Here is a 24,394-nt window from a genome sequence, read left to right on the forward strand (position 1 = left end):
ACTATCACGGGATTAAACAGACAGCCTAAAAGAATGGAAGAAAATATTCACAAAGTATGGATATAGCAAACGCCTATTATCCAGAATCCATAGAGACCTAAACAAATCAACAAGCGAAAAATAAATAAGACCATTAAAAATGGGCAAAGGACATGAACAGACAGTTCTCAAAATAACACACGTAAGTGGCCAACAAACATTAACAAATGCTTACCATTGCTAATCATCAGAAAAATGCCAAACAAAACATCAATGAGATACCATTTCACACCAGTCACAATGACTTTTGTTAAAAACAAATAATAAATAGAAACTTAAAAAAGGATGTTGGGGAGGCTGTGGAGAAAAGGGAACACAAACCGTTTGTGGCAATGTAAATTAATTCAGCTACTATGGAGAGCAGTTTGGAAATTAAGAACTAAGAATGACTGTTGGATGCAGCAACCCCATTACTATACTAGGGGTATACCGAAAGGACAATAAATCATTGTAACAGAAAGATGTATACACATGTATGTTCATTGCAGCACTATTCACAATAGCAAAGACGTGGAGTCAATCCAGGTACATCCAAGGTAGCTTGAAAATCCAAGGTAGATTGGAAAATTCCATATATACCATGGAATACTATGCAGCCATGAAAAGAACAAAATCATGTCATTTGCAGCAACATGAATACAGCTGGAATCCACTCTCCTAAGCAAACCAACGCAGAAACAGAAACCAAATATCTCATGTTTTCACTCATGTGGGAGCTACATATTGGGTGCACATTGTCATAAAGATGGGAATAATAGACACTGGGAAATAAGAACGGGGAGGGACTGAGTGGGCCAGGGTTGAAAAACTACTTCTTGGGTCCTATGCTCACAACCTGTGTGATGGGTTTAATTGTACTGCAAACCTCGGTATCCCTCAATATGCCTTTGGAAGAAACTTACAGAGGTACCACGTTAATTTAGAATACAAACTAGAAAAAAAAAAGAAAAGTTTACTATAAGTAGAGAACAGAAATTTCTTTTTAAGATAAATTTTATTGTAGCAAAAATGGATTAAACTTTTATAAAGGCAGAGTTTTCTAAGAATTTCAAAGCAATGCATTCATTGCAAAAGATGGCTTTAATTACTTAATCTTTTTTTTTTTTTTTTTTTGAGACGGAGTCTCGCTCTGTCGCCCAGGCTGGAGTGCAGTGGCGCGATCTCGGCTCACTGCAAGCTCCGCCTCCCGGGTTCACGCCATTCTCCTGCCTCAGCCTCCCGAGTAGCTGGGACTACAGGCGCCCGCTACCACGCCCGGCTAATTTTTTGTATTTTTAGTAGAGACGGGGTTTCACCGTGTTAGCCAGGATGGTCTCGATCTCCTGACCTCGTGATCCGCCCGCCTCGGCCTCCCAAAGTGCTGGGATTACAGGCGTGAGCCACCGCGCCCAGCCTTTTTTTTTTTTTTTTTTGTGAGACAGGGTCTCACTCTGTCACCAGGCTGGAGTGCAGTGGTGCAGTCTTGGCTCACTGCAACCTCCACCTCCTGGCTTCAAGCAATTCTCCTGCCTTAGTATCCCAAGTAGCTGGGACTACAGGTGCACATCACCACGCCCAGCTAATTTTTGTATTTTTAGTAGAGATGGGGTTTCCCCATGTTGGCCAGGATGGTCACGTTCCCCTGACCTTGTGATCTGCTTGCTTTGGCCTCCCCAAGTGCTGGGATTACAGGTATGAACCACCATGCCTGGTCATTGTTTAACCTTTGTACTAATAAAACACTACCTTTCTAAAATCATGTATATGCAATATATCAATATTAACTGCATTTTTGTCAGATTACTCTAAACAGCATTACACATATACATCCTCTGTTATCTAAACTTAAAATGAGTAGAAATTTTATTTTATTTATGTGATTATTTTTCTATTTAAGCAAACTTCAAGTTATGTCTAGTCACTAAAAATACTAAAGGCCACATTTTGTAAGTGATACATGATTTTCATGATAATGTTTCTTGTTTAATTTAGACATTATTATTATTTTTACTTATTTTAGATGGGGCCGGACTGTGTAGAATAAATAATTAGAGAAAAAAAGAGAAGTACGTTGACAAAATTTAATAATTAAATTTAGGTTTATTTTAGAAATAAAGTGTAAATAGCAAATGGCATTCCTTTTCATTCTTGGGTTAGTAGATACTACATCAGTATTTTTTTTCTTACACACATCTAATGAAAGATGTGAAAACAAAAACTTTCACAGAGAAGACTGTACTTATGCACCATAAATTCATCATGTTCCAAAGCTTAAACAGTTCCCAAGAAGTCTGTGCATCTCTTTTTCACTGGCTCTACACTTTCTTAAGTTTTGCCATCCTCATGGAACTGTCAGCCAGCACACTGAAACGATTCTCAGAAAACAAAAGCATCATCAAGTTCTCAGGGTTTCGGTAGAGATTGAAGGCCAACAGACCTAAGACTCATTCAGAAATACTTAGCTGAGCAATAACCCTTCATAAGCAGTCACTTGACAGGTGACATTTTAAATCTCCTCTAATTTACTGTGTCATTGGCTTACATTTGTTCTCAGGAAAAGTTCCAAATTTTTCACCATGAAATTAAAACACCCATGTCAATGTAATTCTTGTCAAGTTACTCAGCCTTGTTTCTCACCACTTACTGCACTCTGCCCTTTGCTCTAGCACCAAACTGGATGGAGTGGAACTCTGCAGGGCTCTTCCTCACCTCAGGCTCTTTGCCTTTGCCTCTTTCCTCTATCTGGGAAGCTTTTCCTTGTCCTTCAGGTATCAACCTATGTTATCTCCTCCACCAGAAAGCCCATGATATTGACATAAAAGTGGGTAGATGTCCCTTCTCTGTGTTCCAGTAGTGCCCTGCTGTATACCTGTCATGGTATCTATGACTCTATATGGACATTGCCTGCCTGTCTGTTTTTTAGGTTATAGCTTATGACTGTTGAGAGGTGGACCATGCCATCTTCATCTTGTAATTCCAGTGCTGGTTCTAGTACCTTAGCATGTGGCTGTTGATTACATGAATGAAGACTGAAAAAGCTCTGATATTTAAACACAATTAGAATTAATGCCATGTGTAAATTATTAAATAGTAATTTTGTATTGTAAAGGTACATACATATTTCTCATTCTTATTAACTCTGATAAAGTTCTCAAGTCTTTAGTTTTTAAACTCACACTTAGTTAACTGAAGTGTTTTAGGTAAAGAACAAAATTCTTTATTTTTCTTTCCAGCTGTTGCTGTATTGGACACTTGCTCCCATCTACTTTCTTCTCTAGAATCCACGGGTAAGCCACATCTAATGAAGAGAATATTTAACCATAAAGTCTTAAGGAAAAATTGTATGATGATTTAAAAGATTATAAAATTTTATTACTGGGCTATTTACACATTTTAATTGTTTCTCATAAAATATATAACATTCCAATATTTACTGAAGTAGGATATTTTTGTATCATATGTATGATTATAATTTATAGGGTATTTTAAATGATGTTTTTTGGCCTCCTTAAGTTTTAAGTGGATCTTGCAAATGAAAACCAGTATTATTGAGTTTGACATACTCAAATTGCCCAAATGTCAGCTGTTTAAACAACCAAGTCATCATTGATACTTTAGTAAAGGTTAGTAAAGGTCATCGAAGGCTTATTTGCATTTTACAGTTTTTATTACTTAGGAGAGTTAAGGAGTACCTGCCAGGTTTGTCCATGCTAATGTTACAATTTTCTTTCTGTAGTTCAACTGTATTTTGTATGGAGATACTTTGAGGCTCTGTAAATATCTGGTTACTCCTCAGAACCCACTAGATTTAGCATTTCATGGATGACTTGTGTTTGAACAATTATTACTATGATGGTTACCAGATGATTATTTCCTTATTCTCTTCTTTGTTCTACATGGAGAAATAAAACCAATAAATAAGGGAGAAGGAAAGCTCATGATTCTGATGCTCCAATTCCCCAAGATTAGGCCAGTAGTAGACATTCCAAGCTGACTTTATGTCTCTTTGATTTGTCTCCATTACTCTGTCGGCACTTTTTTACTTTCTGGCAGAAGATGTTCTAAGCTCAGCTTGTATTTTCTCTGCGCCAGCTCTGGAATGAGTAATTTTTTTTAGAAGCAGAGGTGGAGCCACTGAGGAAGCACAGGTGAGCCCTCCCCAGTGTGTACTCACTGGTCCCCAACAGAAGAACCACTGCCACATCCACTGAGGTACCAAGAAACTAGCAAAGGGCCTTCTGGCTGTCTGGGGAGAGTCCTCATGTGGACCCTGGCTGTCTCAGAGGTTCTGGATTAGTCTTCCTGTAGCCTCTGTGTTGTGTCTTTAGATCGGGGCTCTGTGGGAAGGGCCCTGAGAGACCCAACAGCACAGCGTGCCTTATCTGCCAAATGTCCCTCCCTTCTTCACACTCTGACACTCAGGAATAGGGTAGATGGTGTGTCCAGGCAGTGTCAGGCCACCTCACTTTCTCCTTTGAGACGGGCCCAGAGGGCCTTTGGGGTGAGTGTGGAGCTGGGAACCTGGAGCCTGAGACCAACTGTCTCTCCCTGTATCTTGGAGGAAAGGTCATGTCCCAAAAAAACCCCAGGGCCTGACCTCTGGGCACACATGCAGGGAGGGAGGGTCTATGAGCTGAGGGGGACATTGTAATGAGACTTTGAACCCCGTTGCTCCGGGGCCTGGTCAGTGGACCATGGTCAGAGATGACCTGGTCATCAGGACCTAGTCATTTGGGACCTGATCAGCAGGGGCCTGGTTAGTGGCGGCCTCCTCAGTAAAGGCCTCATCAGTGGGAACCTGGTGACCTAGTCATTGGAAGCCTAGTCAGTGGGGGGACCTAGTCAGTGGTGGCTTTTTTAGTGGGGTCTGATCTGTTGGAACATAAACAATGAAAAACTGGTTGGTGGGACATACACAATATATCACGGGCCTGGTCAGTGTGGGGCCTTAGTGGCTTGGAGCCTGGTCAGTGAGGGCCTGGTCAGAGAGGGCTCGGTCAGCTGGGTACTCATTCATGGAGAATTGTTCAGTGGGGGGTCGGGTGGGCAGCAACCTGGTAAATTGTGGTCTTGTCAGTGAGAACCCGGTCTTGTCAATGGGGACCAGGTCAGTGGAAAATTGGTCAGTGGGGTCTGGCCCATGAGGCCTATTAAGTGTGGGCCTGGTTAGGAAGACATGGTCAGTGGGGACTTGATCAGTGGGACCTGGTCAATGGAGGAGTGGTCATTAGGGGCCTCATCACTCATCACTGGGAACCTGGTCAGGGGCAGTTGCTCAGTACCTAGCCTGCTGGCCACTATGTGACCTCAGGCAGGGGGGTTGTCTGTGGAGCCTCCTTGCCTCCATCTGCAGGGAAAGTGAGTCAGGGCACCCTGGAGGGTGGCTGGAAAGAGAAGGTGAGAAGATGTGTTGAATCCAATACTGCTTGGCAAACCTACAACTTTACAAATGACCTGTGTTCCACCTAGAGAGGGTGCCAGCCCTCTCAGCATTATGCAGTGCCCCTCCTCTGTCTCCATCCCCAGGACCACCATGGGTGGGGTGGGCAGAGATTGGGGAGCACCTATAGAGGCTCTAATGCTCTAAGGTGACAGTGATGAGGACCTGGGTGCACCCATGAGTGGAGAAGCTAGGCCTGTCCAGAGAAGCAAGACAAACACACACATACACACACACACACACACACAGGCACACATGCATACACAAATACATTGCATACACACATGTCAGTTCAGGGGATAGAGGACACTGACTCTGGGCCCTGTTGACCCAAGCAGACTCCCATAGTGGTGGGTTGTGTCACCCCACAATGTCACTGTTGCTGAGTCCCCATTGCCTCTCTGTTGTGGAGCAGTTAGAGACACACAGCAGTGTCTGTGAGTAGCTCTGCGTGAAGGACCATTTTCTAGATGAGAGGCACATCTCAACACAGCTCACTGATCAGATTCAGGTGAGTGGGACCTGCTCTTTTCCTCCTGGCTTGGGAAAAGTCACTATCAGGTGGGTGGTTTTGGCCTCTGGGCAGCTACTGAGGGTAATCGCTGAACACTCACCAGCTGCCTGTTATGTGCTGACAGTCATCTCATTCATCCTCGCAGCAATTCCATTCTGCATCTTTTCTGATCACCTCCGTGACCACAGAGGGCAACCCCATCAGGGCCCTGTCACCAGGCCCAGTCTAGCTCCATGATAACCAAGACACAGGTCCAGAGACAATCGTCCTACATTGTGCCTGCATCTGACCCCGCTTGGTAGGTAGTTACCAGCACAACATGGAAGAAGCCAGGGCAGCATGCAGCCAGCTGCTCTGCAGCCCCAAATGGCTCCTGGGCCTTGGGAAGTCATTCATAAAGGGGAAGCTGGTCACTTTGAGGTCCCTGAAGGGAAGGGTGAACGTGCATCCCAACAGCCCTGGCAGCCAGCAGCATGCCATACATATTCTCACCCAACGTGTGTGACAGAGGTCCCCTCCTGGGGCACAAGTCCCATACCTAAAGCATCCTGTCCCAGTCGGACCTCATCCTGAGCCCTGGGAGGGGAGGGGCACAATGGGCCCCCCTGCAGCAGCCAGGATTACCACCCAGGGGACTCGGCCTTCTGTGGCCCTGGCCAGACTTAGAATTTGGCCCAAGACAAACTTACTCGGAGCAGCTTCTCAGTACCTGGGGCCTGTGCATGCCAGGCAAGGCGAAGCTGGCTCAAAGAGCAACCAGCCACCTCTGCAAGGGTGTGCCAGGAGCAGGTGGAGCAGTCACCAACCTCACCCACTCAAGGAAACAGGGATGGCCAGTGTCCCACAGTCTGAGTGACCACCACCTGACAGCTGATGGAGTGGAGGCCTGAGGAAAAGCAGATGGCACTGGGGCTCCACCTCCAGGGCAGAATAACTGATTTACCCTGACTGGCAGGGAGTGACGTTGGTGGCTGGTCCACTGGCTCCTGGCACACCCTTGCAGAGGTGGCTGGTTGCTCTTTGAGCCAGCTTGGCTTTGCCTGGCATGCACAGGCCTCAGTGCAACAAATGTCCTGCAAATGGAGCCACATAGAGGAAATGAGCAGCAGGCTCAGAACTGGGGTGTGTGCCGCCTTTGGGGCTCCAGTCCAAGCATCGGGGCTTCTACAGCACTGTGGGCTTCTCGGGTGCCAAGAGGCAGACCACAGGCCATCTTGAGTAGGACTCTGGTAAGAGCTTCCTTGTGTATGTGGATGATGTCCAGAATGTTGGCCTGGTGTCCCTGAGACAGCACTAACAGGTCCATGACTGGGTCCAGATCCTGCCTGGGCTGATGGGCAAAGAGCTCACTGACAGTGTGGAAGGCATCTATGGTGAAGTGGATCTATGTTCAAGTGCAGAAAGGGCCCAATCTTGTAGATGAAGCATACAGCCAGCTTCTGGATGCAGGTGCAGTGCCACATTTTTTGTCACTTCCTGATGTGCCCCACCAGCACTGAAGAGATAGCCTGGAGACAGGGCAAGAGGAAGGCTGAGAAGGATGAGATGGTGAGTGCCAGATTCTTCCTGGCCCTGAGCCCACCCCCAGTGTGACACTCAACTTTTAGGAGTGGGAGAGCAAGATTGATGGCTTCAAGTGCTTCACCAAGAAGATGGACAACAGGGCACTCAGCTCAACTTCACAGCCAATGAGTGGTGGCAGGCATTGAGAAAGAGCATCAGAAGCCTGACAGTTCTCCTTCAGCCTCAGCCAGGCCTTGGAGCTGGACCAGGCCATCCACTTCAGTATAGATGCCTTCCACTCTGTCAGTGAGCTCTTTGCCGGTCAGTCCAGGAAGGACCTGGACCCAGCCATGGACCTGTTAGTGCTGTCTCAGGGACACCAGACCAACATCCTGGACATCATCCACATACACAAGGAAGCTCTTACCAAAGTCATGGAGAGCAGGCAACACGTGGCAGAAGGGAAGACAGAGGTGCAGAGGCTGATGACGTCAGAATCACAGGAACAGGATTTCTTTGGTCACTTTGGCTGAAATTCACCACTTCCATCCAATTCCAGTGAGAGACATGGACTCACAGATGCAGCATTTCTTGCAACAAGAGATACTACTTTTTCAAAAAGTCACCCAGGAATTGATAGTGTTGAATGACTCGATACTCGATCGTGGACGGTTTCCAGTTCAAGGATACTTTCTACAGCAGAATAATAACACTAGCAAAGAGCTAGTACAAGGATGGTTTTGTGCTCAACTGAACTCCAGCTGAATACAGAATTGTATAGGAAACAGTTAATATGGTGATAGAATAGAAACAGTAGCAATCGTGAACTAAATCATACTATGAATGCCTAAACTACTGCTGTAACTTTTGGAAAAATGATAATACCACTTTATTGCTTTTTGAAGTACGAATATTTTAGTGTATATGCTCTAGACTTCAAACTCTATAAAGAGTCTCAAAGAAGTTGGCTGGATAAAGCCTGCTGTGGATGTCTTTATATTCAAAGATTGATGATGCAATTTGAATATGTGTCCCCACCGAATCTCATGTTGAATTATATTTCCTAATGTTGAAGGTGGATCCTGGCATAAGGTAATTGAATTATGAAGGCAAGTTTCTCATGAATGGTTCAGCACCATCCCCTTCTACCATCCTCACAATAATGAGTGACTTCTCATGAGATGTAGTCACTGAAATCTCTATATCACCTCCCCACTCTCCGTGTTTTCCCCTTGCCATGTGAGACAATTGATTCTTTCTTTGCCTTCCATGATTATTGAAAGATTTCTGAGGCCTAGAAGCAGAAGCACTGTGTTTAGAACCATGAGCCAATTAAACCTCTTTTTCAAAATAAATCATACAGAAAATGGCAAATGAGGACTGCAGCGTTGCTATAAAGATACCTGGAAATGTGGAAGCAGCTTTGGAACCAGGTAATGGATGGAGGTTGGAAGAGTTTGGAGGGCTCAAAAGAAGACAGATGAGAAAACTTTTGGATCATCTTAGAGTCTGGTTCAATGGTTGTGACAAAAATCCTGACAGAAACATGGACAGTGAAGGCCAGGCTGAGGAGGTCTCAGAGAGAAATAAGAAGCTTTCTGGAAAATGTCTTCCTTTTGGATATGGAAAGCTTACACAATGCCTGCTTTTTATTTCAGAGACTCATAGGCAAAAGAGACTGTAGCCTTGACCCAGATGAGACTTTGGACTTTGTAACTTTGAGTTAATCCTGAAATGAGTTAAGACTTTGGGAGACTGCTGGCAAGGCATGTTTGTATTTTGCAATGTGAGAAGGACATGAGATTCATCGGGTCAAGGACAGAATAATACGGTTTTTGTCTATGTCCCTACCAAAACTCATGTGGAATTATATTTTGTAATGTTACAGGCAAGATCTAGGTGGAAAAAGATTTAGTCATAAAATGGTGCAGGTAGATACTTCACGAATGATAAAGAACCATCACCTTGATGCTATCCTCCTGATAATGAGTGAGTTCCCATGAGATCTGGTTGTTAAACAGATCTCATTCTCCTGCTCCTGCTTTAGGAGACATCTCATTGTCCCCTGGCTTTCTGATATAATGAGGAGGCTTCCTGATTCCTCCCAGAAACAGAAGACACTATACTTCCTTCACAGCTTGCAGAACCATGAGTCAATTACACCTCTTTTATTACAATAATACAGAAAAGTAGAACTGCAGAGAGGAGCTGTGAAATGCCTTCAAGGCCTTTTTCCCTTTGTTTTGGCTATTAGCACAGGGCTTCTTTATATGCCAATTTCTGAAATCTTCTTGAATGTTTCCCCTTAAATGGGATTTTTGTTATTGCTACATAGCCAACCTGCTATACAGATTTCTGAAAAAGTAGAAGCAGGCTCAGTAGTGGGTAGCAAACAAAGATTGGAAGGGTTTGGAGGGATTAGATTATGACAGGGAGTGGGAGGGAGTGATTTAATCATGGATGGGTGGGGGTGGATGTGGAAGGGAAAAAGGGGTGGGTAGGGTGGGAGGGAGTAGACTGGCTGTACGGTGGTGGGAGGGTGGTGGTGGGAGGGTGGTGGGTAGTAGGAAGGGGTAGTAGCCTGCTGCAGAGGCAGAGTCTCATGGAAAATCCCTACTAGGGAAGCACACCTGTGGCTTTGCAGGTTTGAGCCCCAATGGCTGCTCTCATGGACTGGACTAGTGTTGAGTGCCTGTAGCTTTTCCACACGGAGGGTGCAAGCTGTTCGTGGGTCTATGTATCTGGGGTCTGGAGCGTGGTGGCCCCCTGCATGGGGGCTCCAAGTCCATATTTTCCTTCTGCACTGCCCTAGTAGAGGTTTCCCAAGAATGCTTCATCTGCAGCAGGCTTCTGCCTGGAAACAGTGGGAGGTGGGGGTGGGAGGCAGATCCTTCACCAATGGTTAGGCAACTTCTTCTTGATGCTGTCTTCATGATAGTGTGTTCTCATGAGATCTGGTTATATAACAGGGGGTGGCACCTCTTTCCTCTCTCAGTCTTTCTTCTACCCCTGCCATTTGAAACATCTCATTGCCCCTTGGCCTTCTAGTATGATTGGAAGGATTCCTGATCTGATCCTCCCAGAAGCAGAAGCCACTGTGCTTCCTTTACAGCCTGCTGGACCGTGAGTCAATTAAACCTCTTTTCTTTATGATCATGCAGAAAATTAGTACTATGAAGTGGAGCCATGAAATGCCTTCAAGGCCCTTTCCCCTTTGTCTTGGCAACCAGCACTCAGCTTCTTTTCATGCAAATATCTGAATCCTTCATGAACTTTCCCCCTGAAAATGGACTTTTCTGTTTTACCACATTGCCAGGCTGTGATAAAGATAGCTGACAATGTACAACCAGGTTCAGAAGTGGGTAAAAGACAGAGGTCAGAAGAGTTGGGAAAGCTTAGAAGACAGCAAGATGAGGAAAATATTGGACCACTATAGAGAATTGTTAAATACTTGTGATAGGAAGGCTGACAAAAGTGTAAACACTGAAGTCCAGACCTAAAAGTTCTCAGATGAAAATGAGGAATTTCCTATGAACAAGAGACAAGATTACATTTGATTGGCCTTAGCAAAGAAGCTGGCTGCATGGGGACCCTGCCCTGGAGATCTGTGAAACTATGAACTTGGGGGTGATGATTTAGGATGTATCTGGTGAAATGAACATCTAGGCAGCATAGCACAAGAGGTGTCCTGCCTACATTGAACAGCTTGTGTTCTTATGGGTGACCTAAGAAGTGACTTCAAGTTGGAACTTCAAGTGGAGATCTAAAGTTTGGAAAATGTGGAGCCTGGCTAAGTGTTCAAAAAGAAAATCCGATTTTGAGGGGGAAAATTCAAGAAGGCTTAGGGTATTTGTATAAAAAGGAACCCAGTGCAAAAAGCCAAGACAGTGGGAAACCGGCCTTGAAAGCATTTTAGAGATGTCTGCAGCAGCCCTTGCTGTCACAGGCCCTGGGGCCTAGGAGAAAAGAATGGTTTCCTAGGCCAGTCCCATGGCTCTGCTGCTGTGCTGAACCGCAGGACACTGCTGCCGGCATCCGTACAGCTCCAGCACCAGCCATGGCTGAAAGATGCACAGGTACAGCTTGGGTCATTGCTTCAGAGGTGGCTCAAAGTCTTGATGGTTTCCATATAGTGTTAAGCCAGTAGGTGCACAGAGAAAGAGATTAGAGGCTTGGGAACTCCCGTCTAGACTCCAGAAGATGTACAGAAATTCCTGGATGTTCAGGAAGAAGCTTTTCCAAGAGGCAGAGCTTCATGGGGAACCTCTACTAGAGGAGCAAAGAAGGGACCTATAGGGTTGAAGCCCCCACACAGGGAGGCATCATTCTCTAAACCCCAGATTCATAGACCCATAAACAGCTTGCACCCTCAGTGTGGGAAAGCTATGGGCACTCAACAACAGCCCTGCCCATGAGAGACAGCCGCGGAGGCTGAACGCTGCAAAGCCACAGGTGCAGATCTGCCCAAGGCCTTGGGAGCTCAGCCCTCACAGCCCTGTGCCATGGATATGGGACAAGGATTCAAAAATGGTGATTTTGGAGCTGTAGCATTAAGTGACTGGCCTGCTGGGTTTTGGACACTTATGTATCCTATGAGTCACCCACTGCCTGTACAATCATTGTACCTTGGAAGTAGTAAACTTGCTTTATAATTCACTGGCTCATGGGCAGGAGGGACTGTAGACTTGTCTCAGATAAGACTCTGGGCTTTGTGCATTTGAGTAAATGCTGGAATGAGTTAAGATTTGAGAGACCCTAGGGAAGGCATCATTACATTTTGCAATGTGAGAAAGACATGAACTTTGGGGGACCAGAGACAGAATAATAGGTTTTGGCTCTCTGTCTCTACCAAAGCTCATGTGGAATGTTAATGCAAAATGTTAAAGGTGGGGGCTGATGGAAGGTGATTTAATCATGGTGGAGAGTGGAGGTTGGATTGCTGGGGGCACTGGGAGGGTGGGGGGGGATTCTGGGGTGGAGAGGGTTGGAGGGAATCGGGGGTGGGGAGGGTTGGAGGAGATTGTGGTAGGGTTGGGGGTGAAAGGCAGGAGTGGGGGTGGATCCTTCACAAATGGTTAAACACCATCTCCTTAATGCTGTCCTTCTGATAGTGAGTTCTCTTCATGATTTTGGAGCTGTGAGATTGAATGAACACTGACGTACTGGATTTTGGATGTCCATTGGGCCTGTGGTCCCATTTGTGTTATTTTTCTTGGAAATTTCTTCCCTTTGGACTGAGAAAGTTTACCCAGTACCTGTACCATCATTGTACCTTGAAAGAAACAAACACCCTTTTAACTTCAGGGACTCATAGGCAGAAGAGACTGTAGCCTTGTCTCAGATGAGACTTAGAACTTTTTACATTTGAGTTAATGCAGGAAGGAGTTAAGCCTTTTGGAAACCTTTGAAAAGGCATGATTGTATTTTATTCTGTGAAAAGGATATGATATTTGGGGGGTCAAGGTCAGCATAATATGATTTGGCTGTGTGCCCCTGGAAAAACTCATGTGGAATTGTAATCCCAAATTTTGGAGATGGGGCCTGGTGGGAGATTATTTAATCATGGATGGGAGGGGTAGGGGTGGAAGAAAAAAGGGGTGGGTAGGGTGGGGAAGAATAGGCTGGCTGTAGGGCGGTGGGAGGGTGATGGATAGTAGGAATGGGGAGTAGCCTGCTGCAGAGGCCGATGCTCATGGAAAACTTCTACCAAGGCAGTGCACCTGTGGCTTTGCAGGCTTTAGCCCCCATGGCTGCTCTCATGGGCTGGGCTGGTGTTGAGAGCCTATCACTTTTCCATACTGAGGGTGTGAACTGTTGGTAGGTCTATGAATCTGGGGTCTCGAGGATGGTGGCCTCCTGCATAGTCAGTCAAAGCCCTTATTTTCCTTCTGCACTGCCATAGTACAGGATTCCCAAGAGCCTCTGCCTCTGCAGCAGGCTTCTGTCTGGAACACTAGGAGGTGGAGCTGTGTTGTGGGGCGGAGCCTTCACCAGTGGTTAAGCACCATCTTCTTGATGCTGACCTAGTGATAGTGAGTTCTCATGAGATCTGGTTATATAACGGTGTGGCACCTCTTTCCTCTCTCAGCCTTGCTCCTACTCCTGCCGTATGAAATATTTCATTGCTGTTTTCCTATTGGTATGATTGGGAGTCTTCCTGAGTCCTCCCGGAAGCAGAAGCCACTATGCTTTCTTTACAGCCTGCAGAACCATGAGCCAATTAAACCCCTTTTCATTATGATCATACAGAAAATAAAGTACTGCGAAGTGGAGCTATGAAATATCTTCAATGACATTTCCCCATCGTCTTGGCTGTTAGCACTGGACTTCTTTTTAATGCATATATCTGAAGCCTTCTTGAAGTTTCCCCCGAAAATGGACTTCATTTTCTTCTACATTGTCAGGCTGCAACAAAGATAGCTGAAAATGTAAAGCAGGTTCAGAAGTGGGTAACAGCCAGAGGTTGGAGAGTTTGGAGAGCTTGAAAGAAGACAGGAAGATGAAAGAAATTTTGGACCATCGTAGGCACTTGTTGAATAGTTGTGATTAAAAGGCTGGCAGAAGGATGGACAGTGAAGGCCAGGCTTACAAGGTCTCAGATGAAAATGAGGAAATTACTGGGAACAGGAGCCAAGGTTACTTTTGTTTTGCTGTAGCAAAGAACATGGCTGCAGGGCGACCTTGCCCTCGAGATCTGTGAAACTTTAAACTTGAGGGTGATGATTTAGTGCAAATCTGGTGGAATGAACTTCTAGGCAGCATAGCACAAGGGGGATCCTGTCTGCATCAAACAGCCCGTGTTCTTGTGTGACCGAGGTTATGTGTGACTGAGGAAATGACCTCAAGTTGGAACTTATATTTAAATGACAAGCAGAGCTCAAAAGTTTAGAACCATTTGCAGCCTGGCCAAGTGGTCAAAAAGAAAAGCTGATTTTCAGGGGGAAAATTCATGAAGGCTCCAGAAATTTGCATAAAATGGAGGCCAGTGCTAATAGCCAAGACAATGGGGGGAAAAAGCCTTGGAGGCATTTCAGAGATGGTTGCAGCAGCCCTTGGTGTCACAGACCCTGGGGCCTAGGAGAGAAGAATGGTTTCTGGGGCCAGCCCCATGGCCCTGCTGCTGTGTGCAGCCTCAGGACACTGCTGCCTGCATCCCAGCAGCCGCAGCTCCTGCTCCGACCTTGGCTGAAAGATGCACAGGTACAGATTGCATCACTGCTTCAGAGGGTACAAGCTATAAGGCTTCACGGCTTCCACATAGTCTTAAGCCAGCAAGTCCATAGAGCACTAGCCCAGAGGCTTCAGAGCCTTCATATAGATTTTGGAAGATGTATGAAAATGCCTGGATGTCCAGACAGAAGGCTGCCAAAAAAGCAGAGCCTCCTGGGAAACCTCTACTAGGGCAGTGCAGAAGGAAAATATGGGGTTGGAGCCCCCACACTGGAGGCCACCATATGCAGACCCCAGACTCATAGACCCACCAAGAGCTTTGTACACTCTGTGGGTAAAAACTACAGGCACTCAACACCAGCACAGCCCATGAGGGCAGCTGTGGGGACTGAAAACTGCAAAGCCACAGGTGCAGACCTGCCCAAGGCCTTGGGAGTCCAGCCCTCATGCCCTTGTGCCCTGGATGTGGGACAAGGATTAAAAAAGGATGACTTTGGAGCTGTAAGTTTGAGTAACTGGCCTGCTGGGTTTTGGATTTTCCTGGGACCTGTAAGTCCCGTTTGTGTTTCGTTGTTCTCTCTGGCAAAAATCTTCCTTTAGGGTGGGAATTCTTACTCAATGCCTGGACAATCATACCTTGGAAATAGGTAACTTGCTTTGTATTTCAGAGGCTCAGGAACAGAAGGGACTGCATCTTTCTCTCAGATGAGACTTTGGGCTTCAGACATTGAAGTAAATGCTGGAATGAGTTAAGACCTTTGAGGTCTTAGCCAAGACGATGGGGAAAAGTCATTGAAGGCGTTTCATAGCTTCACTTCACAGTACTAATTTTCTGTATGATCATAACAAAAAGGGGTTTAATCGGCTGATGGTTCTGCAGGCTGTAAAAAAAAAGCATAGTGGCTTGGGGAATTGTAAGTAAGGCATCACTGTATTTGGCAAAGTGAGAAGGACATGAGATTTAGGGAGGCAGGGACAGAATAATAAGATTCGGCTGTGTGTCGCTATGGAAACTCATGTGGAATTGTAATCAGAAATGTTAAAATTGGGGCCAGGTGGATGGTGATTTAATCATGGAGGGCACTGGGTGTTGGAAGCTGGAGATTGGGGAAGATGGGTGGATTATGCTGGGGGTGAGGGGTGAAAAGTGGAGGTGGGGGGATGATCCCTCACAAATAGTTAAACACCATCTCCTTAATCCTTTCCTCATGATGGTGAGTTCTCGTGATGGTTTTGGAGCTGTGAGATGTAATGGATACTGGTCTCCTGGGTTTTGGACTTGCATTGGCGCTGTGATCCCATTTGTGTTATTTTCCTGGCAAACCTCTACCCTTTGGATTGAGAAAACTTACCCAATGCCTGTACCATCATTGTACCTTGAAAGAAAAGAACTCCCTTTTAAATTCAGGGACTTATAGGCAAAAGGGCCTGTAGCCTTTTCTCAGGTGAGACGTGGAACTTTTTACATTCGAGTTAATGCTGAAATGACTTAAGACTTTTGGCAACTTTTGAAAAGGCATGATTGTATTTTACTCTGTGAGAAGGATATGATATTTGGGGGATCAGGGTCAGAATAATATGGTTTAGCTGTGTGTCCCTACCTAAACTCACATGTAATTGTAATCCCGAATGTTGCAGGTGGGGCCTGGTGAGAGGTGATTTATTCATGGATGGGAGAGGGGTGGGGTTGGAAGTAAAAACAGGTGGGTAAGGTGGGGAGGAGTAGGCTGGCTGTAGGGTGGTGTGTAGCAGGAAGGGAGTAGCCTGCCACAGAGGCAGAGGCTCATGGAAAACCTCTACTAAGGCAGTGCACCTGTGGTTTTGCACCTGTGGCTTTACAGGGTTTAGCACCTGCTGCTGCTCTCATGGGCTGGGCTGGTGTTGAGTACCTGAAGCTTTTCCACACTGGGGGTGTGAGCTGTTGGTGGGTCCATGACTCTTGGGTCTGGAGGATGGTGGCGTGGGGGCTCCAAGCCCATATTTTCCTTCTGTACTGCCCTAGTAGAGGTTTGCCAAGGGGATCTGTCTCTGCCTCAGGCTTCTGCTTGGAAACAGTGGGTGGTGGATATGGGGAGGTGGGCAGATCCTTCACCAACAGTTAACCACAATCTTCTTGATGCTGATCTCCTGATAGTGAGCTCTCATGAGATATAGTTGTATAACAGGATGTCTCACCTCTTTCCTCTCTCTGTCTTGCTTCTACTCCTGCCATATGAAGTATTTCATTGCCGCTTGGCCTTCTGGTATAATTGGGAGGCTTCCTGAGTCCCCCTACAAGCAGAAACCACTATGCTTTCTTTACAGCCTGAAGAACTGTGAGTCAATTAGACCTCTTTTCTTTATGTAGATACAGAAAATTAATGCTGTGAAGTGAAGTTATGAAATGACTTCGAGGAATTTCCCCCATTCTCTTGGCTATTAGCACTGAGCTTTTTTCAGTGCAAATATTGGAGGCCATCTTGATGTTTCCCCCTGATAATGGACTTTTCTTCTTTTACCACATTGCCAGGCTGCAACAAAGATAGCTGACAGTGTAGACGCAGGTTCCATATTGGGTAGTGGCCAGAGGTTAGAGAGTTTGGAGAGCTTGGAAGAAGACAGGAAGATGAGGGAAAGTTTGGACCATTGCAGAGACTTATTAAATAGTTGTGAGTAAAAGGCTGACAGAAGGATGGACAGTGAAGACCAGCCTTGTAAGGTCTCAGATGAAAATGAGGAACTTACTGGGAAAAGGAGCCAAGGTTTTTTTGTTTTGACTTAGCAAAGTAATTGGCTACACAGTGACCCTTCCCGGGAGATCTGTGAAACTGAACTCGAGGGTGATGATTTAGGGTGTATCTGGTGGAATGAACTTCTAAGCAGCAAAGCTCAAGAGTTGTACTGCCTACATCGAACAGCCTGTGCTCCTATGTGTGATGAAAGAAATGACCATAAGTTGGAACTTATATTTAAATGAGAAACAGAGCTTCAACATTTGGAAAATTTGTAATCTGGACAAGTGGTCAAAAAGAAAAGCTGATTTTCAGGGGGAAAATCAAGAAGGCTTAGGATATTTGCATAAAAAGGAGCCCAATGCTAGTAATTCAAGACAATGGGAAAAAGGCCTTGAAGGCATTTCAGAGACCTTTGTAGCAGTCCTTGCTGTCACTGGCCCTGAGGTTTAGGAGAAAAGAATAGTTTCCTGGCCCAGCCCCATGGCTCCACTGCTGTGTGCAGCCTCAGGACACTACTGCTTGCATCCCTGCAGCTCCTTTTCCAGCTTCAGCCATGGATGAAAGATGTACAGGTACAGCTTGCATCACTCCTTCAGAGGATGCAAGCTCCAAGCCTTGGTGGCTTCTACATAGTGTTAAGCCAGCAGGTGCATAAAGCACAGGACTAGAAGCTTCAGAGCCTTCGTCTGGACTCCAGAGGATATATCAGAAAGCCTGAGTGTCTAGCCAGAAGCTTTTCCAAGAGGCAGAGCCTCATGGTAAACCTCTACTCAGGTAGTACACAAGGAAAGTATAAGGTGGGAGTCCCCATACAGGGAGGCACCATTTTCCAGACCTCAGTTTCATAGACCCACCAGCTGCTTGCACCCTTAGTGTTGAAAAGCTACAGGCACTCAACGCCAGCCTAGCCAATGAAGTCAGCTGTAGGGGGAAGATTCTGCAATGCAACATGTGCAGAGCTGCCCAAGGCCTTGGGATCCCAGCCATCACACCACCCTGTGCTCTGGATGTGGACATAGATTCCAAAAAGATGATTTGGAGCTGTATGATGGAATGCCTGGCCTGCTGGGTTTTTGACTTGCAGGGGGTTTGTAAATCCCATCTGTGTTTTGTGCTTCTTTCTGGGAAATTTCTTCTTTTTGGCTTGGAATGCTTACTCAATGCCTGTACAACCACTGTAACTTGGAAGTGGTTAAATTGCTTTGTATTTCAGAGGCTCAGGGCAGAAGATATGGCAGCCTTGTCTCAGAGGAGACTTTGGCCTTTGGACATTTGAGTAAATGCTGGGATGAGTTAAGATTTGGGGGACTCTAGGGAAGGCCTCATTGCATTTTGCAATGTAAGAAAGACATGAACTTTGGGGGACCAGGGACAGAATAATATGTTTTGGCTCTGTGTCTCTACCAAAACTCATGTAGAATTTTAATGGGAAATGTTAAAGGTGGGGGCTTGTGGAAGGTTAGTTAATCATGGTGAAGAGTGGAGGTTAGATGGTTGGGGGGTGGGGAGGGTTGGGGGGATTAAGGGGTGGGGAGGGTTGGGGGCGATTGTGGTGGGGTTGGGGGTGAAAGGCAGGAGTAGGGGGTAGATCCTTCACAAATGGACATTTGAGTAAATGCTGGAATGAGTTCAGACATTGGGGGACTGTAGAGAATGCATCATTGTATTCTGCAGTATGAGAAGGATGTGAGATTGGGGGGCCAAAGGGAGAATAATACGATTTGGCTCTGTGTCCCTACCAAAACTCATGTGGAATTATAATGGGGAATGTTAACTGTGGGGCTTGGTAGAAGGTGATTTAATCATGGTAGAGAATGGGGGTTGGAAGGGGGATGTGGGAGAATGGAGGTTCATGGTGTGGGTGAGGGTGAAACATGGGGATGGGTGGCAGATCCTTCACAAATGGTTAAATACTATCTCCTTAATGCAGTCTGTGTGATAGTGAGTTCTCGTGATAAATGAATGCTGTTCTGCTGGGTTTTGGAGTCGGATTGGGCCTGTGTCCCATTTGTGTTATTTTTCTGGGAAAACCTTCCCTTTGGTTTAAGAAAGCCTACCCAGTGCCTGTGCCATCATTGTAACTTGAAAGAAAAGAATTGTCTTTTACATTCAGGGATTCATAGGCAGAAGGGGTTGCAGCCTTGTCTTGGATGAGACTTGAACTTACTACATTTGAGTTACTGCTGGAATGAGTTAAGACTATTTGAAACTTTTGAAAAGGCATGTTTGTATTTTTCTGTGTGAGAAGTACATGAGATGTGGGGGTGTCAGGGTCAGGATAATATGGTTTGGCTGTGTTTCCCTACAAAAACTCATGGGGAATTGTATTCCTGACAGTTGTAGGTTGGGCCTGGTGGGAGGTGATTTAATCACAAACGGGAGGTTGGTAGGGGTGGAAGGGAAAACAAATGGGCAGGATGGGGAGGAGTAGGCTGGCAGTAGGGTGGTGAGAGGTTCGTGGGCAGTAGTAAGGGCGAGTAGCCTGCTGCAGAGGCAATGCCTCAAGGAAAACCTCCACCAGGGCAGTGCACCTATGGCTTTGCAGGGTGTAGCCCCCATGGCTGCCCTCATAGGCTGGGTTGTTGTTGAGTGCCTGTAGCTTTTCCATACTGAGAGTGCAAGCTGTTGGTGAGTCTATGAATCTGGGGTCTGAGGATGGTAACCTCCTGTGTGGGGCCTCCAAGCCCATATACTTTTTCTGCTCTGCCCTATTAGAGGTTTTCCTAGTGGGTCTGCCTTTTCCTCAGGCTTCTGCCTGGAAACAGCGAGGGGTGTGGGTGGTAGGGGGCAGAACTTTCACCAATGGCTAAGCAACATCTTCTTGATACTGACCTTGTGATAGTGAGTTCTCAGGAAATCTGGTTGTATAACAGGGTTATACAACGTGTGGCACCTTTTTCCTCTCTCTGTTTTGTTTCTACTTCTGCCATATAAAACATCCCATTGCTGCTTGGTCTTCTGGTATGATTGGGAGGCTTCCTGAGTCCTCCCAGAAGCAGAAGCCTCTATGATTTATTTAAAGCTTGCAGAACCATGAGCCAGTTCAACCTCTTTTCTTTCTGATTATGCAGAAAAATAATGCTATAAAGTGGAACTATGAAATGCCTTCAAGGCCTTTTTCCTATTCTCTTGGCAATCAGCACTCAGCTTCTTTTCAGGCAAATGTCTGAAGCCTGCATTAATTTTTCTCCTGAAATGGACTTTTCTTCCTTTACCACATTGCCAGGCTGTGACAAACGTAGCTGAAAATGTAGGAGCAGGTTGAGACGTGTGTAATGGCCAGAGGTTGGAGAGTTTGGAGGTCTTGGAAGAAGACAGGAAGATGAGGAAAAGTTTGGATCAGTGTAGAGACTTGTTAAATAGTTATAATTAAAAAGGTGACAGAAGGATGGACAGTGATCACCAGGCTTAGAAGGTCTCACATGAAAATGAGGAGCTTGCTGGGAACAGGAGTCAAGGTCACTTTTGTTTTTTCCTTAGCAAAGAATGTTGCTGCACAATGCCCCTAACCTGGAGGCCTGTGAAATTTTGAACATCAGGGTGATAATTTAGAGTGTATTTGGTGGAATGAAATTTTAGGCAGCAAAGCTTAAGAGGTTTCCTGTCTGTGTCGAACAGCCTATGGTCCTATATGCGACCAAAGAAATGACCTCAAAGTGAAACTTGTATTTAAATGAGAAGGAGAGCTTAAAAGTTTGGATAATTTGAAGCCTGGCCAAGTGGCCAAAAAGAAAAGCTGATTATCAGTGGGAAAGTTCAAAAAGTCTTCAGAAATGTGCATAAAAGGGAGTTCAGTGCTAATAGCCAATACAATATTAAAAAGGACTTGAAGGCATTTCAGAGACTTTTGCAGCAGCCCTTGCTATCACAGGCCCTGAGGCCTGTGAGAAAAGAATGGTTTCCTTCTCCAGCCCCATGGCCCCGCTGCTATGTCCAACCTCAGGACACTGTTGGCTGCATTCCTGAAGCTCCAGCTCCAGCCTTGGCTGAAAGATGCACAGGTACAGCTTGCATCACTGCTTCAGGGGTGCAAGCTTCAAGGCTTGGTGGCTTCCACATAGTGTTAAGCCAGCAGCTGCACACAGCACAAAACTAGACGCTTGCAAGCCTTTGTCTAGACTCCAGAGTATGTACGGAAAAACCTGGGTGTTCACACAGAATCTTTTCCAAGAGGCAGAGCCTCATGGGAAACTTTTACTAGGGCAGTACAGAAGGAGAATTTAGGGCTGGAGTCCCTAAATATGGAGGCACCATTCTCCAGACTCCAGATTCATAGACTCACCAACAGCTGGCACCATTAGTATGGAAATGCTACAGGCACTCAACATCAGCCCAGCCCATGAGGGCAGCTGTGGGGTATAGACCCTGCACAGCCACAGGTGCAGAGCTGCCCAAGGCCTTGGAAGCCCAGGCATCACACACCTGTGCTCTAGATGTGAGATGTAGATTCAGAAAAGATGATTTGGAGCTGTAGGATTCAATGACTGGCCTGCTGGGTTTTTGACTTGCATGGGGTCTGTAAGTCCTTGTACATTTCAGTAAATGCTGGAATGAGTTAAGCCATTGGGGGACAGTAGAGAAGTCATCAGTGTATTTTGCAGTGTGACAAGGATACAAGATTTGGGGAGCAAGAGCCAGAATAATATGATTTGATTCTGTGTCCCTACCAATGCTCATGTGGAATTGTAGTGGGGAATGTTAAAGGTGGGACCTGGTGGGAGGTGATTTAATCATGGAGAAGAGTGGGTGTTGGAGGTAGGGGTGTGGGGAGAATGGGAGAGATTATTTTGTCGGTGGGAGTGAAAGGTGAGGGTGGGGGGCAGATTCTTCACAAATGAGTAAACACTATCTCCTTAATGCTGTCCGCACGACAGTGAGTTCTCTTGATGATTTTGGAGCTGTGAGATTGAGTGAATACTGTCCTGCTGGGTTTTGGACTTGCATTTGTGTTATTTTTCTGGGCAACTTCTTCCCTTTGGATTGAGAAACCTTACCCAATGCCTGTTCTACCTTGAAGGAAAAGAAATCCCTTTTAAATTCAGGGACTCATTGGCAGAAGGGACTGTAACCTTGTCACAGATGAGATTTTGAAATTTTTACATTTGGAATGAGTTAAGACTTTTGGAAACTTTTGAAAAGGCATGATTGTGTTTTGCTCTGTGAGAAGGACATGAGGTTCTGGGGAATCAGGGTCAGAATAATATGGGTTGGCTGTGTGTCCGTATAAAACTCACGTGTCATCCTTAATGTTGGAGGTGGACCAGGTGGGAGGTGATTTAATCTTGGATGGGAGGGGGTTGGGTGGAAGGAAAAGGGGTGGTAGTGTGGGGAGGAGTAGGTTGGCAGTAGGGTGGTGGGAGGGTGGGAGTAACCTGCTGCAGAGGCAGAGGCTCATGGGAAACCTCTACTAGGAGAGTGCACCTGTGGCTTTGCAGGGTGTAGCCCCCATGGCTGCTCTCATGGGCTGGGTTGGTGTTGAGTGCCTGTAGCTTTTCCATACTGAGAGTGTGAGCTGTTGGTGGGCTTATTAATCTGGAGTCTGGAGGATCATGGCCTCCTGTGTGGGGGCTCAAAGCCTATATTTTCCTTCTGCACTACCATAGTGGAAGTTTCGTAAGAGGTTCTGCCTCTGCAGGAGGCTTCTGCCTGGAAGAAGTGGGCAGTGGTGTGGTTGGAGAATCCTTCACCATTGGTTAGTCTTCTTGATGCTGATCTCCTGACAGTGAGTTCTCATGTGATCTGGTTGTCTAACAGGATGTCACACCTCTTTCCCCTCTCTGTCTTGCTCCTACTCCTGCCATATGAAACATCTCATTGCCTCTTGGTCTTCTGATATGGTTAGGAGGGGCCTGATCAGTGTGGGCCTGCTCAGTGGACCTAGTCAGTTGGGACTTGTCAGTGAGGCCTATTTAGTGGGGGTTGGTCAGCAGGGGTCTGCTTAGAGCGGGTCCCATTAGAGGGATCTAGTAGTGCATGTCTTGGTGAGTGGGTTGATAGTGGTAGACAAATGTTTGGTGTCTGGTCAGTGCCAACCTGGGCTGTGGGACTTGGTCAGTGGAGACCTTGGGACCTAGTCAGCAGAGACGCTTGTCAGTGGGGCCCTGGTCAGGGCAGGCTGGTCCGTGGAAATTAATCAGTGGGGGCCTGGTCAGAGAGGACTTGATCATTGGTGGCTTTTGTAGCACTGCTCTACGGGGTGACCTGGTCAGCGGGGATCTGAGCAGTGCGTGCCTGTTCAGTGGGGCGTAGTCATTAGGGTCCCAGTCAGGGGCATCTTGTCACCTCAGTCCTGGTTAGCAGGGGCCTGGTCACTGGCTGCCTATTCCCTGCAGGCCAGGTCAGTGGGGCTTCATCTGTGGGACCAGACAATGGGGTCATGATCGGTGGAACCTGATCAGTGAGGCCTTGTCAGTAAGGACCTCGTCAATGAGGCCTTGCCAGTGAGGCCTTGTCAGTAAGGTCCTCGTCAGTGGAGTCCTGGTCATTGTGGGCCTGGCAGCGGGAATCTAGTTAGTGAGGCCTGGTGATGGGGCTCTAATCAGTGAGGGTGTGGTCAGGGAGGAAGTGATATGTTGGATCTGGTCACCAGGGACCTGGTGAGTGGGGCTGCTGAGTACTGCTGGGAGATGTCAGGGGAAATGCATGTTATCGAGGAGCCTGTGGACAGCTGGGGTGGCCCAGTGGTGTTCAATGGCCCGTCAAAAGTGGACAAAGCAGGTGTTTGGATGGACCTGGGAGATCTTGCTCAGAGATTCTGACAGGACAAAGGTAAAGGAAGGGCCAGAGTGGTCGGAGAGATAGTCACAGTCTATGGTCTGCACAGGATGGAGGAGGCCAGGGAACAGGCAGGGTGGGCAGCTTGGTTTCAGGGAGAGGCAGGTGCATGCTGGGAGGTCAGACCCTATGAGGGTTGTGGGGGCGTCAGGTGGTGTGGGCTCCAGGTGCACCCTCAGCGCACTGGGCAGGTCTTGGCCCAGGCTCCCTGGACCTTGGCCGGGTGATGTGGTCACTTGCTGGGAGACTGTTGTCAGGTGC

The 24,394-nt window shown here is 46.5% G+C and overlaps 1 long non-coding RNA gene across 1 annotated transcript in view; it reads right to left on the bottom strand.

The window, feature by feature from the left end:
• Positions 1-3,365: 3,365 nt before the first annotated feature.
• The window catches only part of LOC134730168 (uncharacterized), a 67,446-nt gene continuing 46,417 nt past the window's right edge, over positions 3,366-24,394 (bottom strand). Inside the window, exons 4-5 of the long non-coding RNA XR_010111838.1 lie at positions 5,301-5,402; positions 3,366-3,910 (exon numbers count right to left, since the gene is read on the bottom strand). This is a non-coding gene — a long non-coding RNA (uncharacterized LOC134730168). The remainder of the gene's footprint in view (positions 3,911-5,300; positions 5,403-24,394) is intronic.

This window comes from Pan paniscus, chromosome 23 (genome assembly GCF_029289425.2).
Source record: "Pan paniscus chromosome 23, NHGRI_mPanPan1-v2.0_pri, whole genome shotgun sequence".
Lineage (NCBI taxonomy): Eukaryota > Metazoa > Chordata > Mammalia > Primates > Hominidae > Pan > Pan paniscus.